The sequence below is a fragment of the Natrix helvetica genome, assembly GCF_964273705.1.
Source record: "Natrix helvetica genome assembly, chromosome: 2".
Lineage (NCBI taxonomy): Eukaryota > Metazoa > Chordata > Lepidosauria > Squamata > Natricidae > Natrix > Natrix helvetica.
The window spans coordinates 3613409-3630157 of NC_138552.1; the positions used below are offsets into that span (position 1 = coordinate 3613409).

Here is a 16749-nt window from a genome sequence, read left to right on the forward strand (position 1 = left end):
GGATGGATGGGTGGATGAATAGCAATAACAATAGTGCTTAGACTTATACGCTACTTCACAGTTCTTTACAACCCCCTCTAAGCAGTTTACAGAGTCAGCCTCTTGCCCCCAACAATCTGGGTCCTCATTTGACCCACCTCGGAAGGACAGAAGGCTGAGACCACCTTGAGCCTGGTGAGATTTGGTCTGCCGAATTGCAGGCAGCCGGCAGCCAGCAGAAATAGCTGCAGTACTGCACTCTAACCACTGCACCACCGCGGATAGGTAATTTTAATTAGTTATCAGTTCTTTCCCTTCAGTGGCCTCATTTGCAGCTGGCAGACTGAAGAGAACAGAATTTCCCCCTTCCTCCAAATAATGTTCCTTCTTTCTTTGAGGGCACCAAGATGTGGAGATTCAGAAAATGATGTGTGAATGCCAAATACTGTCCTCAGATCAGAATGAAGTCCACAGAAATGAGGAAGGGAGATTTACCTCATTATTTATCATTATATTTATGTATTTAGTTGAAATCTTGGGAAACTCTGGACTAGATAACCTCCAAGGTCCCTTCCAACTCTGGTTTTCTGTCTTTTCCAAGAAGTCCGCTCTTCTCATTAGAGGGCCAAATTATTTGAGCTTCAGTATCTACCCTTCCAAGTTCAAGACTTAAAAGGGTAAAGGTTCCCTCGCACATATGTGCCAGTCATTCCCGACTCTAGGGGGCGGTGCTCATCTCTGTTTCAAAGCCGAAGAGCCAGCATTGTCCCAAGATATCTCCATGGTCATGTAGCTGGCATGACTAAATGCCGAAGGCGCACAAAACGCTGTTACCTTCCCACCAAACGTGGTTCCTATTTTTCTACTTGCTACTATTTTTCTACTACTTCTACTTTTTTACGTGCTTTCGAACTGCTAGGTTGGCAGACACTGGGACAAGTAACGGGAGCTCACTCCGTTATGCGGCACTAGGGATTCGAACCGCCAAACTGCCGACCCTTCTGATCGACAAGCTCAGCATCTTAGCCACTGAGCTACTGCATCCCCCTTCAAAACTTAGCAATGATTAAATTGACCCAGCCTCCACTCAATCAATCCAGTTTTCTGGAATGGCCTAATTCACTGAACATAATCTGTCGGCTAGAGCTTGCATTCCATCCTGTCCCGAAATCCAGCATCACGTGTCACAACTTTGATTGTTGTTCTAGAACCTTGAGGCCAAGCTCATTTTTCAGCTTGGCTTTTGGGGGAGGCAGGTTTAAGTGTTACGCTAGTAGGGCATACATAGAAATATATGCATACAGGCTCTTGATTATTCAGTCTACATTTCGATTTTTTCCTCCCAAACGCCAAGTTTGGGAAAAGTGCCAACCTTGGGAGTCTCCTGCATTAACGCTGCAACAAGGACGGTTAGAATAACAATGTGTTTGGTTTATGTTTCAATGCAGATGGGACACACACACACACACACACACACACACAATGCATGCTTTCCAGAAGGGTACCGCAAAGGAATATACAACTGTTGTACCGTCATTTGCATTTTCCGGGAAGGCATTTCCACGTGCTCAAGACTTTTAACATTTATTCATTTAATTCTTTCTTTGTTTAGGACTGTGGCTTGGATGCCATTTTAATCTGGCTACCTCTTAAGCTGTGTCAGGGTTCCAAGTAACACCGCCAAGCTGCTTACAAAAGTCAAAATGCAAACAACCACAAGGAAATCTAGTGTTGTGACCCACCAGTGGCCAGTGGAACTGCTGGCAGCCTCAGACAGTGAGGAGGTCGGGGAGGAAATATGGGCCAGTCCTGGAGTCTGGGGAAGGCTCTGATGAGGGCTCTGTGTCGGAGGCAGAGAGAGGGGCCGGGGCCGTACGACAGTTATCAGCTGCCTTTGGAGGTGGGCAGTAGAACAACTGGAGACTGTTCCTGATGTGCGGTTGCGCAGAGCTGCCAGGAGAAGGGAACAGCTAAGGAACAAGGGCCGACTCGGGATTAAAGGCACAGGTGAATGGTGAATGGCCCCTCCCATAGGGAATAAAGAGGAGACAAAGAGGAGGGGAGTTTGCAGGCAGTGGTGAAATTCATTTTTTTTTTGCTACCAATTCTGGGGGTGTGGTTTGGTGGGCGTGGCAGGGGAAGGATACTGCAAAATCCCCATTCCCTCCCCACTCTGGGGCCAGCCAGAGATGAGATTTACCGGTTCTCTGAACTACTCAAAATTTCCGCTACCTGTTCTCCAGAACCTGTCCCTTGAATACCATCGGCATTGACAACTTCATTCCCAGTCAATTGCAAAAGGCAGCTTTCCTCAGAATGGCTTACATCCTGTAACCATCTTTTGCCTCTTTCACAAACTTTGCCAGCTTGAAGGCCGTAGCTCTCTTCTCTTTGGTGTGTGTCTGTGCAGTCAGACAATTCAACTTAGTGTGCGCCACTCCATGATCAAAACCCTCCTGAAGTTTTAAGTCACCACAAGTTTGGGGGTACACTCTTCACTGCCTTCTTCTGGATGAACATCTGGAAGGCATCCAACACAGAGAAACATCTCTCTCTGGAGCAGGTCTCTAAGTTGCCAACAAAAGTCTTTATTCAATCAAGGAACCACCATGAAGAACCCTTCCACCAACACTGACAGGGCTAGCCACTTGTGTATAAAGAATCAGCAAAACACACTCCTTTCTAGAACTGATGATGTTGTTTAGTTGGGTAATGAAATGTCTGCAAGAAAACCATCATGTTCAGGGAGCACCAAAAACCTCAGAACTTGAGCTGCACTACCAAGGTTTACCATCCTATTTAAGCATATCTTGCAGGCAGAGAGCATCAAGGACCCCACAATCCTTCTCTTCCTCTCCACAAACCCCACTCCTTTCTAACACTGATGATGTTACCTAGTTGGGTAATGAAACATCTGCAAGAAAACCACCAAACTAGAGAACGCTGAGAAATCTACAGTCGTGTTCCTCCTCCAGTGAAACGAGCCCCCTTTTCTCTGACAGAGGGTTGCAGGAAGCCGTCAAAGCTGAAAATAGAGCTTGCGAGGGCCACGTGACCCCCGACCTCCATTTTCACTGGCAGAGGGCTGCAGGAGGTTGACGCAGCTGAAAAAGGAAGCTGGGGAGCCCTTTTTCACTGGCAGATTATTGAAGCCACCACAGGTGCCCCTCCCCAACACAAGTGATGTTGTGCGGCCATGCCCATTCTCATCACCCCCCTTGAGGTCAAACACAAACCTGGTGCGGCCCTCCACGAAATCGAGTTTGATCCCCCATGGCTCTATGGTGGGGCTCAACACTTTTCGGCAGCCGCTCCCTCTGACCTTCCAGCCGGCTGAAATTTTTGCCCCCCAAAATAACCGCAGACGATTCCCAGCTGCAGACGAGGGAGAGGCCAGGATGGCAAAGCGGTGCCCTATGAATGATTTCGTCCTTGATGCTCTGTCTGCCTGGAAAGGTGCCAGAGGCCCTGCAATGCGTTTTAAGGTGCGGGGAAATAGCTTTGCTTGCCTGCAGGTAAGTCGGAGGGAATTTTCATGATCCGGCCAGGTCTGGATGGTGCCCCACCCAGGAGACGGCGCTTCAAAAAGGAAAAAAGGGACTCCCCCACTGTCTTTTGTGGGGTGAGGAGATCAAACCCTTCCTCATTTGCAAAGCTCATTTTTGCAAAAAAATAAAAAAAATTAAAACCTGAAAGCACGGCCTGAATTTTTTTTTTTAAATGCAACTGTGCGAGAGGCCAGCTGAAGTTTTATTAATGCAGAGGAATGGAAGGAAACCTCAGGGATCTGTTTTCAACACAAGAGGACCATGATCAACTTCGAATCACAGAATCGTAGGGCCCGAAGGAGGTAAAACAAGAGACCTTATACCAGGGGACCGATTCAGGGGCGTGGCCAGCCTGCAGGTACTACCATTCGGAGAGCCAACCCTGATTTTTACTACTGGTTCTACCCAACCAGTCCGAACTGGTAGGAACCCACCTCTGCCTTATACCTTCCTGGCCAAATGGTTGTCCGATTTATTTATGAAAAGTTCCAGTGATGTGGCACCCACAGCTGAGGGGTCCTTGATGCCCTCTGAGCTTGGTTGTTTTCTTGCAGATATTTCATGACCCAACTAGGTAACGTCATCAATGCTAGAAGGGAGTGGGCTGTGCTCTCTGTATATGTACAATAACAGGCTACTGTGTATATACAGGGAGCAAATCCCCCTTCCTCCTAGCACTGATGATGTTACCTAGTTGGGTCATAAGATGTCTGCAAGAAAACAACCAAGCTCAGAGAGCATCAAGGACCCCATAGTTCTCCTCCCCCCTTCTCCTTCTTCTCCACTCCACAAACTTCACTCCAGGGGCTGGATCCGGCCTACGAGCCTTGAGTTTGACACCCCTGGTCTAGACATACCTAGTTCCCTTAATCATTCATCGTATGATTTAGCTTCCAGACCCACTCCCATCCTTCCTTCCTTCCTTCCTTCCTTCCTTCCTTCCTTCCTTCCTTCCTTCCTTCCTTCCTTCCTTCCTTCCTTCCTTTCTGTTTCTCTTTCTTTCTTTCTTTTTTCCTTCCTTCCTTCCTTTTCCTTCCTTCCTCTTTTTCTTTCTTTCTTTCTTTCTCTTTTCTTTCTTCTTTCCTTACTCACTTGCCTGCTTGCTTCTTTTCTTTTTCTCTTTCTTTCCGTTCTTCTTTCTTTCATTCTTTCTTTTTTCCTTCCTTCCTTCTTTGCCTTCCTTCCTTTCTTTCTTTCACTTTCCTCTTCTTTCCTTCCTTACTTCCCTCCTGTCTTTTTATGTACACTGAGAGCAGATGCACCAAAGACAAATTCCTTGTGTGTCCAATCACACTTGGCCAATAAAGAATTCTATTCTGTTCTGCTCTGTTCTGCTCTATTCTTTCTTTTTTCCCCTTCCTTCATTTCCTCTCTCTTTCTCTCTCTCTCTCTCTCTCTCTTTCTTTCTTTCTTTCTTTCTTTCTTTCTTTCTTTTCTTTTCTTTTCTTTTCTTTCTTCTATTCCCTTCCCCTTTCCTTCCCCTTCAGGCTTAAATATTTATGTGCAATTTATGCACATTTTTCTCTCAGTCAGCTTATGAAATAAGTTCCATTTATGATTTTTACCAACCCATACCTTTTCTGAGCACCTATTTTTATTAATAAATAGACCTCTGTGAGCCTTTTTTCCTTCCTCAAACTGTTTCACCCACCTAAAGCTATGCAGAGTGGGTCATTTGTGAAAAATGGAAACCTATTACATTCATGTGAGATTCAGCTGAATTTCTCACACTTTCATGATATCCACTCCCTCCCCACACACATGTTACGCAACACACTGCTTAGCAGACACACACAGCTGCAGGTGTCCCATGTGGTGTGTTTGTTGGATTTTCTGATTGCTATTATTCTGAAAATAACTCTCTCTCTCTTTTTTAAAGAACATAAAATAAGGGTCCCAGATAATCATTCCTGTATCCTATCAAAAGACATTGGGCTCAAAACACACACACACACACACACACAGAGAGAGAGAGAGAGAGAGAGAGAGAGAGAGAGAGAGAGAGAGAGAAAGAGAAAGAGAACCCAGCTTGGCTTAGCTGGGGAAATGTTTAGGGAGAAACAAAACAAAACGAACAAAAGAGAATTTCCACACCACTGAAAAAGCCACAAGATGGCATCCCAGAGTAATTTAAAAAAGAAAAGAAAAAAAAGAAAGAAATCTCTTTTAACTCTTGCCACAAAGGATGCCCGTAAAAACAATAGGTGTTCCTGGTTACTAAGTTTGGGAGGTGTGAGCTGTCTCCCATCAGCTGACGGTTGCACTTGGATAAGTGTTAGGTTGTCAGGACCTCAGATGGCTTCTCGCTCTGTGTGTGTCCGATCTCTCCGCTGCTTTGGTGCCACTGGATGCTTGGAGTGTGTTGCGTGTCTTCTCACCAAAGCCTGATGCTATTGTGAGGGACACTCTTTTAAAATAACCTGGTTTTCCTTCCTTCCTTCCTTCCTTCCTTCCTTCCTTCCTTCCTTCCTTCCTTCCTTCCTTCCTTCTTTCATCTATCTATCTATCTATCTATCTATCTATCTATCTATCTATCTATCTATCTATACCCTTTATCTACCTAACCTACCGTACTGATGCAGTGATTAGAATGCAGTACTGCAGGCTAACTCACTGCTCACTCCGGGGTTTCAATTCTCACCAGCTAAAGGTTGACTCAGCCTTCCCGTCCTTCCCAGGTGGGTGAAAGGAGGACCCAGATTGTTGGGGGCAAGAGACTGACTCTGTAAACTTAGAGAGGGCTATAAAGCACTGTGAAGCGGTATATAAGTCTAAGGGCTATTGCCTTCCTTCCTTCCTTCCTTCCTTCCTTCCTTCCTTCCTTCCTTCCTTCCTTCCTTCCTTCCTTCCGCTGTTATGGCACAGTGGTTAGAATGCAGTATTGCAGGCTATTTCTGCCAATTGCCAGCAGTTCAATTCTCATCGGCCCAAGATTGACTCAGCCTTCCATCCTTCTGAGGGGGGTAAAATGAGGACCCAGATTGTTGGAAGTAACATGCTGACTCTGTTTACCAGTTGTAAAGCACTATCAAGCAGTACATAAGTCTAAGGGCTTTAGCTATGGTCTTATCTCCCTATATCTCCATCTCTCCATCCATCCATCCATCCATCCATCCATCCATCCATACATACATACATCCATACATACATCCTTCCTCTATATCTATTAATCATAGGTCTGTCTGTCTGACTTTCTCTGCCTGCCTGCCTGCCTGCCTGCCTGCCTGCCTGCCTGCCTATCATCTATCTATCTATCTATCTATCTATCTATCTATCTATCTATCTATCTATCTATCTATCTATCATCTATCTATCTATCTATCTATCTATCTATCTATCTATCTATCTATCATCTATCTATCTATCTATCTATCTACCTATCTATCCTACTTCTATTGTATATTATTAAATCAGCTGTGGACTCATAATAAAACGAAGTGTGGAACAGAATCATTCCAAAGAGGGAACAGTAAAGTCTAAGGTAAAAGTACTGATCAAATCCTCAAATCGCAAAGCACTCATAGGATCATTACAGCATTTCTCCCGATAAGAGTAACGAAGCAAATTAAATAGAACGGATTCAAGTAAAATAAAAACAAGGATGGTGACAACCAAAATATCAACCCAAAAGTTCCATCTTAAGTCACCTTGATGTTGTAAGTTGTAAGGCCACCCAAAGCCTCCATTTGTGAGTCCGGGGAGCGGGGCATATAGATTTGCCTAATAAAAACATGAAGTTATATTAATGGAGGAAAGTGTTCCACGACACCACAATTGCAACGAAAAACCCACCCTTCCTTTCCTGCTTTGAGCCACAGGCAACGGGACTAGGGGTGGTTCTTGCATTTAAGGCGGGAGGTCTTCTTCCCTTCTTTTAACCCAAGGCACACTCAAGATCCCGGCATTGTTTCAACATTAATTTTTGTGCTGGCAGAGAAGGTGAACCTGGGGGCAACAGCTCAGTTCTGTTTACAGCTTGGCCACCGTCCTTAACATCACATTTATCATGATGTGAGCTCAAGGGAGGGCAATGGAGGTCGGGGAAGACATGCCGGATGGGTCAGAGATCTCCTGCAAACGCTCTGGAAGGATGGGAGGTTGAAGAGGCCAGCGTGGTTGCCAACAACAGCTTCGAAACAATGGAAAGGGAGAACTTCCCTCTGCTACAAATCACAACGTTAAGGCGATGGTCTTGGAGGGAGACTGGTTGAGCCAAGGCGGAGGAGTCAAGCAGGGAGTTAGTCTGCAATCCTAACCCTGTGCGGCAGCTGCCAAAAAAGCCAATGAAACCCAATGTCAGGGTTCCAAGTAACACCCCCAATGAAAGAAGACTCTGAGGTTGGAGTTTCTTCAAAGTCCAACCCCCTGCTCAAGCAGGAGACCCTGTACCAAGTGGCTGCCCAAGCTCTTCGTAAGGACCTCCAACTTCTGGAGGGAAGTAGTTCCACTAGTTGATTGTTCTAACTATCAGGAAGCTTCTCCTTAATTCCAGGTTGCTTCTCTCCTTGATTCCTTTCCATCCATTGCTTCTTCTCCTGCCTTCAGGTGCTTTGGAAAATATGTTGACCCCCCTCTTCTTTGTGGCAGCATGTCAAATACTGGAATTCTGCTATTATGCACCCCTAGTGTTGCTACTTTCTCATGCAATTGCTTGTAGTCAGCCTGTGTTGTTATTAACCAGAATAGAGTTGGAAGGGAGCTTGGAGGTCTTCTAGTCCAACCCCCTGCTCAAGCAGGAGACCCTATACCAAGTGGCTGCCCAATCTCTTCTTAAAGACCTCCAACTTCTAGAAGGAAGTAGTTCCACTAGTTGATTGTACTAACTATCAAGAAGCTTCTCCTTAATTCCAGGTTGCTTCTCTCCTTGATTCCTTTCCATCCATTGCTTCTTCTCCTGCCTTCAGGTGCTTTGGAGAATATTATGCCTTTATTTTGAAAAAAACCATGCAGAGTAAAAGAAAGTCAAACCAGCATAGCAATGTGGTTGAAAAAAAGGAGTGAAATCCAGTTGAAACCATGAATTGTTAGCAATATTTATATTTGCAGATGTGTGTGTGTGTGTACCATGTGTGCATTCTTTATGTGTAAGAGTAGATGTGTACTTTCTTTTGAGAGCAGGCAACAGAATTTCATTTTTAATATGGGCCAGTGTGATCAGAGTAAAAATAAAAGGCAATAAAGGTTATCTTATCTATTATCTAATCTTAATTATTAGCAATTGTGGTTAGTTATTCATTAAGTCCCAGCTCGTAAAAGACAATTGTCAGCATTCCAAGTAACACCCCCCTTAAACCTTAAACCTTAAACCCCCCAACAAAAGAAGACTCCGGGAGATGTCATATTGGCACAACTGGGAAACCCCAAATTTGAGAGCTTCCAGCTTTTCCCCACCCAAAAGAAAGTCCAAGTCCCTGCCCAGAATCCACATGTCCATCACATGGCCCAATCAGGCCCCGTCCCAACTGGAGATGCCTCCCAGTCACACCACCGCAGGTGCAGGGCAAGACGGCCTTAACTCTCTGAGAAAGGAATGTTATTATGACTAGATATCTCCCATACTCCGTATAATCTCCCCTCCCAGTTTCCCACAGCAATAAATGTGGCAGGCCTGAAGGCCCAATGCGAAAGATGGCTTCCAGGTCTGACATCCTGGGCCAGTGATGGCTAATGTTTTTGTCGTCGTGTGCTGAAAGTGTGTGCCCACACCCATTATGCAATGTGTGCATGACACCCCCCCTTGTGCCCTGTCCCCTGCGCATGTGCATACAATCTCCCTGTGATCCCCCATTGCATATGCAAGTGATCCCCCCTTCCGTGCCCCGTTTTGGGCCGAGCAGGTCTCCCTGCAGCCTGATGGGATCAAACATGGGACACATGTGTGTGTGTGCCGCTGTGAATACAAACTCCCCGCCTCCCTGCTTATGCACGGCAGATGTCCAAAAATCAGCTGGCTGGTGGGAGGCACATATGCATGTGCGGTGGAGCTGAGCTGGGGTGACGGCTTGCATGCCCGCAGAGAGGGCTCCGCATGCCACCTGGGGCACCCGTGCCATAGGTTCCTCATCACCGCTCTTGGCTCCATTAACAGAGGGATACAATCAAGATCATGTGAAGTGTTATTACCGCTTTATAAAGCTACGCTTGGAATATGGCATTTAGTTTCGGTTGCCAAAACATGAAAAAAAAGATGTGGAGACTCTGGAAAGAGTGCAGAGAAGAGCAACAAAGAGGATGAGGGGACTGGAGGCTAAAACATGTGAAGAATGGTTGCAGGAACTGGGTAGGTCTAGTTTAATAGAAAGAAGGACAAGGAAGGGCATGATGGCAGCATTCCAATATTGGAGGGGCCGCCAGAAAGAAGAGGGAGAGTTAACCTATTGTCCAAAGCTTCAGAAGGAAAGACAAGGAGCAATGGAGGGCAGCTAATCAAGGAGAGAATCAACTTAGGACTAAGGAGAAATTTCCTGATGGTGAGAACAATCAACCATGGGAAGACTTGCCTTCAGAAGTTGTAGGTGCTTCATTATTGGAGGTTTTTAAGAAGAGGTTAGACAACCATTTATGTGTCTTCGTGGGAAGAGTCTGCTCAAGCCTTTGGTAGGGTTGGAACTAAGGACACTAGTGAGGTTAGACCGAGCTCCAGTAGTGGTGGAGGGGGAAACCCACTACAAAGTCAAGAGGGCCCTGGATTCCAGGCTACATAAAGGCAGACTCCAGTAGAAAGAGTAACTGCCAGCAGAGGCTAGACAGGTTAAAGTATGGGATATGAAAGCGGACAGCCTAATACAAACGTTTCACGAGAAGTACCCTCCAAAACCGAGAGGTCAAGTCAGGGGGGACCCAGCCACCGCTAATGGAGGTGCATTGGATGTCCTCCAGGTTTTTCCTTCCTCTTTAGGGGGAGCCAACTGTCAACTCTGAAAGGGATCCAACCAACGGCAGCGTGGCGGTGGAAAAAAAGAGCCAGGGAAAAGCCCAGGACTATTGCAGCAGGTAGCTGACCTAACGCAGGCACAGGAAGAGTCTGCTCAAAACGTTGGTAGGGTCAGAACTAAGGCCGTTAGTAGGTTAGCCCCAGCTCTGATACTGGTGGAGGGGGAAACCCACTACAAACTCAAGAGGGCCCTGAATTCCAGTCTACATAGAGGCAGACTTCAATACCTGGTCCAATGGAAAGGGTAACCATTAGGTTCACGGTGATGGTGAACCTCTGTCACGCATTGCACAAGTGGCCCACAGAGCCCTCTCTGCAGGCACGCGAGCCATCGCCTCAGCTCAGCTCCATTGCACATTCACACACACACATACTCCGCTAGCCCGTTTTTGCTCCCAGGAGGCTGCAGGGAGGCCTACTAGGCCCAAAACAAGGTGTGGGAGGATCATGCACAGGGTGGGTGGGTGTTGGGGGAGCATTGGGGAGAGGTTGTGCATGCATGTGCAGGGTGGGTGGGGAGGGTGTCACATGCACATTGCATTATGGGCGTGGGCACATGTGTGCGCTGGCTTTTGGCACGTGACGACAAAAAGGTTAGCCATCACTGCACTAGGAGATGTTTTCTAGGTGTCCCTTTCTTTCTGAGGGGAGCCGACTGTCAACTCTGAAAAAGGTCCAGCCCAAAGCAACGTGGCAATGAAAAAAAGGGCCAGGGAAAAGCCCAGGACTATTGCAGCAGGTAGCTGACCCGCCTCAGATGTGGGAAGAGGTAGTGATGGATTTTATTACTGGAACCTTATCAGTGGTGGGATCCTGCCAGTTTAACAACTGGTTCGAGGATTGCATGCTTCACCCAAAGCGGCTGAATCCCAACCCTGAACCTTATGCTCATCTTCCTCTCTTCTTTCTGCTGCCGTATGGTCAGGTCCCCTTTTTCTAGCCAGGTTTTTTTTTTTTTTTTTTTTGCCTTTTAGGGAAGCTCACACCAAGGAAGTTGGAGGAATCTTTGGCACTTGCTTTTCTACAATTAACTTTTTATTTTTACTTTTTTCCCCCTCCTTCCTTCCCAGGGAGGAAAATGTAGAATGCTGGGACAGCTGGAATGAAACACACACACACACATACATACATACATACACACATTCTGTTGATGTTGTCATGGCAACTAATGGGTTTAAGTGTTTGTAAGGAAGAGGCAGGGGGGGAAAAAGAGAGGAAAAGATCACACATCCCCTCCATGCGCGCAGACAGACACAAGTGGGGTGTCCCTTGAGAAAAACCGAGAAAACAGTCACGAATTGTGAAGAGCTGTGCAGAAGTTTGAAAGCAAAACAGTAGGCCAGGGAGTGCAAGAATGCTCAACTAACATTTGTTTGCAACTGCTTAAAGTAACTGCCTCTTCATCCACGATTTGAAGTAGCTAAGGAGTTAAAGGACAGGTGCCACAGGACTGAGTTGATTTAAAATAGAATAGAATAACAGAATTGGAAGGGACCTTGGAGGTCTTCTAGTCCAGCCCCGTCTTTAGGCAGGAAACCCTACACCACTTCAGACAAAAGGTTATCCAACATCTTCTTAAAAACTTCCAGTGTTGGAGCATTCACAACTTCTGGAGGCAAGTTGTTCCACTGGTTAATTGTTCTCCCTGTCAATAAATTTCTCCTTAGTTTTAGGTTGCTTCTCTCCTTGATTAGTTTCCACCCATTGCTTCTTGTTGTCAACTCTGCGTGTTGACATTCCATGCATACCGTCGCCGGAGCCGGATCTCACATTACAGTAGCTGGTTTGAGATGGGTGTATTTATTGGGTAACGTGATTTATGACACAGACTGAGGGGAGGAAAGGAACAGGGGCAAAGTTCAGAAGCAGATAAAGAGAGCAAAGAAATGGCTGTGAATAGATCTTGCCTAATGAAAAATGCCTAATGAAGCTCTTAATAAATTACTGGTTTTTGGATTAAAACATTGGGTCAATTATTGTGAATCAGTTACGGCATCGTTAGGAAACTTTATAATTGTCCTGCTTTCATGTGCTTTGGAGAATAGCTTGACCCCCTTTTCTTTGTGGCAGCCCCTGAGATATTGGAAGACTGCTATCATGTCTCCCCTGGTCCTTCTTTTCTCTTCCAACCCTGTTATTCTCTGTTGCTCTGTTACATTGTAATAGTTGGAATCTAGTTATATGAAATGCTCTCTGCACTTACCGTTAAAGCTACATATCCTATTTATTATTATGAAAAATAAACCGAGGAGCAAAAAAATGGTTGGGTGGGAGACGATGGACATCCCATTTCAATAGCTGGAACAGTCCCAGAGTTTTATCACTTCTCTCGAATAGCGTATTTGTCTTTCTCAGATTGAAATGAATTCATACAGATTCAAGAAAGTCATTCTGTGCTAACAAGGTTAACCTGGGAGTGATTTAAACCGAGACCAAATAAATTGGGTATATAAGGATTCCTGGATCATTTAAGAATAAGTCCGTGTTATCGGTAAACGTTAGATCAAAAATCCAGTTCAAATCTCACAGGTTTGTCCTTCTACGCAGATAGAAACCACTAGGCAAATAGTAAACTCGCAATTTTTTTTTGCAGCCGATTTTCTGAAAGTCAGTACCTTGGCCTGATTCATCCTCACCCCACCAATATTTTTTAACATTGAAACAGAATTATTATTCCGGTCCTGCCTCGCTCTCAATTTTAGAAGGAGGTTGCGAGCTCAGAAACGTAAACGTACCCCAAACGCATCTCCAAATGCTGAGAAATAATAACGAAAGAGTCATTTCCACCACCCAATTTTAAGTGGCAAATTTTAAGGGTGAGATTTATGAATGCGCACATCTCGAAAGACAAACCTAGCAGGATTAAGCCACCCAAGCGATTCCTGGGGGAAAATGAAGATGAAGAATAGCTCTCTTTCTCTCTCCATCTCCAGATCAAGAGCAGAAGTGACAAAAGAGAATTACGGTAAAAAGCTCTTGTAGTGGGCAGGCTCAATGGAGAAAGCAATTATGCTTGGACGGAAGGAAACCAGGCCATCAATGAACAAGTGGATGGACACCATCAAAGCTGACAACAGCCAGAGAAGAGGAACAACTCAAAAGAAGCGGTGCAAGATCAGGAGATGTGGAGAGATGGAGAGACACCTGGCACAGACAATTGCCACCAGTCGGACTTGAGTCGCCAGGAGTTGGACATGTGATCAATGGGTAACACCATCAGCAGGAAGACAGGGGGCATATGACTCTGCTCTGATTTCTCAATGGGAAAAGCATGAAGGGAAACAGAGTGGTATCCCATCTACACCTTAGTCTGTGTTTAGTTAGTGCGCTAAACGTCAGGAAAAGGTAAAAGATGGTGTAGGGTTTCCTGCCTAAGCAGGGGGTTGGACTAGAAGACCTCCAAGGTCCCTTCCAACTCTGCTATTCTATTCTATTCTATTCTATTCTATTCTATTCTATTCCACTCCATTAGAAGACTTACGAAGCAAATCTCTTCAAATTGTGCAATTTTAAAGAAGAAAGGAATGCAGAGGGAGGGAGGGAGGGAAGGAAGATGGAAAGAAGGAAGGAAGGAAGGAAGGAAGGATGGATGGATGGATGGATGGATAAGGAAGGGAGGGAGGGAGGGAAGATGGAAAGAAGGATGGATGGATGGATGGATAAGGAAGGGAGGGAGGGAAGGAGGAAATGGAAACATGGATGGATGGATGGATGGATAGATAGATTGATGAATGAGGAAGGAAGAAAAATGGAAAGATAGATGGATGGATGGATAAGGAAGGGAGGGAGGGAAGATGGAAAGAAGGATGGATGGATAGATAAGGAAGGGAGGGAGGAAATGGAAAGATGGATGGATGGATGGACGAGGAAGGAAAGAAGGAGGGAAGGAAGGAGCACCTGAAGAACAAGAAGCAGAACAAGAAGCAATGGATGGAAACCAACCAAGGAGAGAAGCAAACTAGAACCAAGGAGAAATTTCCTGACAGTGGGAACAATCAACCAGTAGATTAATTGAACTACTTGCCACCAGAGGTTGTGAATGTTCCATCATTGGAAGCTTCTAAGAAGAGATTGGAGAGACATTTGTCTGAAGTGTTGCAGGGTTTCCTGCCTAAACGGGTGGTTAGACTAGAAGACCTCCAAGGTCCCTCCCATCTCTGCTATTCTGTTACCCAGCTGTTCTACAAAGGCATCCCTCCTCCTGGCACAGCAATCTAGGCAGATGCTCCTCAGAGGGGGAAAGACTTCAAGCTTGCTCAGATGCCACTGCTGCTTTCCTCCGAGTCCCGCCTGCCCGCCGATACCAATATGGAGCGATGCTTAATCCAAAAAGCAAATGTTTGCTCGGATGAAGCCACCCCAAAGGTTGCTACTCTGTAAAAATGTATTAATCTGGGTAAATATTGCATCGGAAAGACTAACTGCTTTGTTTGGGCTGAATTCCCACGCTTCCTCAGCCCTGTCAGGTCTGGGTTAACGTGTGCTAACAATCCATCAACCAGGTGGAAAAAAGGAAAATGGCAGCCAGGAAAAAGAAAAAGAAAGGTCAGGATGGAATAATTTATATGGCATTAGAACCGCGGAGGATAAGCACGGAGAGAAATGAGGGGCTAATGCGGAAAAGCGGTGTGAAGGAGCTGCTGCTCTCACTATTCGCTTACTACAGGTAATTAAGTTACTGTTTTAAAGAAGGAATAAAGGAAGGAAAAGGAAGGGAGGGAGGAATGAAGGAAGGAAGGAAGGGAAGGGGGGAAGGAAAAGAAAGGAAAAGGAAGGAAGGAGAAAAGGAAGGAAGGAAAAGGAAGGAGGAGAGGAAGAGAGGAAGGAAAGAAAAGGATGGAAGGAAGGAAAAGGAAAGGAAGGAGGGAAGGAAGGAAGGAAAAGGAAGAGAGGAAGGAAGGAAAGAAGGAAAAGGATGGAAGGAGGGAAGGAAGGGAAGGGGAGGAAAAGGAAGAAAGGAAGGAAAAGGAAGGAGGGAAGGAAGAAAGGAAAAGGAAAGAGGGAAGGAAGAGAGGAAGGAAGGAAAGAAGGAAAAGAATGGAATGAAGGAAAGAAAAAGAAGTAAGGAAGGAGGAAAGGAAGAGAAGAAGAAAAAGGAAGGAACGGAAGAAAAGGAAGACAGGAAAAGGGAAGAAGAAGGAAGGAAAAGAAGGAAAGGAAAGAAGGAAAAGAAAAGAGGGAAGGAAGAGAAGAAGAAAAAGGAAGGAAGGAAGGAAAAAGGAAGGAAATGATGGAGTAGCCACAACTTCTGAAGGGAAGCCATTCCACTGATTAACTGAATAACAGATTTGGAAGGGACCTTTGGAGATCTTCTAGTCCAAGCCTTACTTCTGCAGGAGATCCTATACCAGTGATGCCTAGCCTTTTTCCCATCGTGTGCCAAAAGCAGGGGGAGTGCAGGGGGGGTCATGCAGGGTCATGCCCACACCCATAATACTATGCATGCGAACACCCCACGCGCATGCATGCCCTCCCCTTCCCCGCTTTTGGCATGCGATGGGCTCGTTTTTCGCCCTCCCAAGGCTCCACAGGCTTTCTAGCAGCCTGGGGAGGGCAAAAACAGCCCCCCCCCCCCGCCGAGGCCCTCCAGAAGCTTCCCTGAAGGCTCCGGAGGGCGAAAAATGGCCTTGTGGCAAACTGGAAGTCCATTCCTGAACTTCCGGTTTGCCTGTAGGGCTGGTTTTAGGCGCTCCGGAGGGCCTTGGGGGTGGGGGGCTGTTTTTGCCCTCCCCAGGCTCCTAGAAAGCCTCTGGCCTCATGTGCCCTAACAAATGGCTCCGCGTGCCACCCATGGCATGTGTGCCATAGGTTCTCCATCACAATCCTATACCATTTTGGACAAAGGGTTTCATTTTGAAAGGATCCCGTGATGGAGAACCCAGAACGTCTGGTGGCAAGCTGTTCCACTGGTTAATAGTCCTCCCTGTTAGGAAGTTTCTCCTTAATTCCAGGTTGCTTCTCTCCTTGATGAGTTTCCATCCATGGTTTCTAGTCCTGCCTTCAAGGACTTTGGAAAATAAGTTGATCCCCCCTTCTTTGGGGCAGCCCCTCAAACTTTGGAAGACTGCCATCCTGTCACCCCTGATCCTTCTTTTCATTGAACTAGACATGAACTAGTTTAACATTGAACTAGTCCAGGAGAACTGCTAGATGACACACCAGATCTGACCCCATCCAAGATCAAATATGGTCTTTCTTCCTGGACAAAGAACTCAAAATTCTGTCTGATCTGGGGGATGTCCTATGATAAAACAGGACGGACTGTGCAGAGGTCACAATTCATGAAAC

At 46.0% G+C, this 16749-nt stretch overlaps 1 protein-coding gene across 1 annotated transcript in view; it reads right to left on the reverse strand.

The window, feature by feature from the left end:
• CELF4 (CUGBP Elav-like family member 4) overlaps positions 1–16749 on the reverse strand; it is a gene marked incomplete at its 5' end in the record, with an annotated part of 811277 nt that overhangs the window by 366996 nt on the left and 427532 nt on the right. The gene's annotated exons all lie outside the window — the stretch shown is intronic.